This window comes from Magnolia sinica, chromosome 3, assembly GCF_029962835.1.
Source record: "Magnolia sinica isolate HGM2019 chromosome 3, MsV1, whole genome shotgun sequence".
Classification (NCBI taxonomy): domain Eukaryota; kingdom Viridiplantae; phylum Streptophyta; class Magnoliopsida; order Magnoliales; family Magnoliaceae; genus Magnolia; species Magnolia sinica.
In genome coordinates, this window is record NC_080575.1 from 24,768,488 (window position 1) to 24,769,683 (window position 1,196).

Here is a 1,196-nt window from a genome sequence, read left to right on the forward strand (position 1 = left end):
CTATATTTCTATTTTTTTTCAAGTAAAGAACAGAGTTATTATGAGGATTACACATCATCAGAAGAACGAAGTAGTGAAAAACAAACAATATGATGTACATTAGTCTTGCGAAGTTAACATAACTACTTAACATCATGATCATCAGATTAATTAAATTGTAAACTCAAATATAGAGTGGACTACTAAAGGCACTTGTAACCAATCAAAGAAGAAGAAACACATACCAAATGCAATACTTTTACTTCAACAAAAAAACCAAATGCCTAAGATGACTTCGTTTTCATAGAAGTTACTCGAAGTATATTTAAAACCCATCATAGGCATTGCATCAAAGTAATCAAATTAGAAATATATTTTAACTTAATTATCAGCACTGAAATTTATATCGTGCTTCCGCAAAATGCCAAGAATGTCTAGAAATAAGAGAAATACACTAAATTCCTGCCCAAAGATCGATAACCTAACTTGCCATCATTTAATTTATTTATTTAAAAAAAAAAAAAAAACAGTAACCCTTGAGATGTTGAAAGTGCAATGTATTGCATAGTTTAAACAAAATCAAAACAGTAGGATCATGTAACCACATTATAATTTTAATTCCAAGCTTGCAAATAGCATATTACATGGCACAAGAAGACTAGTGATAAATAGGCGTATTTAATCAAATGTTTCCAAGAAAACATCTTATATGAAGAAAGAAAATAAATAGCCAAAAATTAAAAAAAAAAAAATTAAAAAAAAACAAGCAAATTGGTGATTGCATGAGTAGAAACCCTACTAGCCTAAGTTTAATCACTCAAATGGATTGAATAGTCGGCTCCACCTTGAAACTAGATAAGGGGAAAAAACTACATGGCTAAGCCTCCGGATGCCCCAAAATCAATAGAAGATTCATGGCTCTTGGTATATTTAGTTTGATGACTCCAAACATTACATGTTGTTTCACCATTAGTTTCAGGAAACCTCGTTACAAAACAGATAAATTAGTTAGATTATGAAGCCCTTCTTATTATATATGCAAGCAACAACCAAGAAGCCAAATGAGTTTATTAGCAGTCTTCTTTCCCACTCTAGGTAACATCCATTTGCATCCCCAACAATTTAGACAGTGCCCATTCAAGTTCACAAGAAACATTCCACTGCTAAATAGCTAAAATCATCTGATCAGGGAGATTTTGAAGTACTGGATTATCTAA

General features: G+C 31.3%; 1 non-coding gene across 1 annotated transcript; it reads right to left on the minus strand.

The window, feature by feature from the left end:
• Nucleotides 1-256: 256 nt before the first annotated feature.
• Nucleotides 257-327, minus strand: LOC131241898 (small nucleolar RNA Z267). Its single transcript, XR_009169463.1, has one exon. It is a non-coding gene; the product is annotated as a small nucleolar RNA Z267 (small nucleolar RNA).
• Nucleotides 328-1,196: the final 869 nt, after the last annotated feature.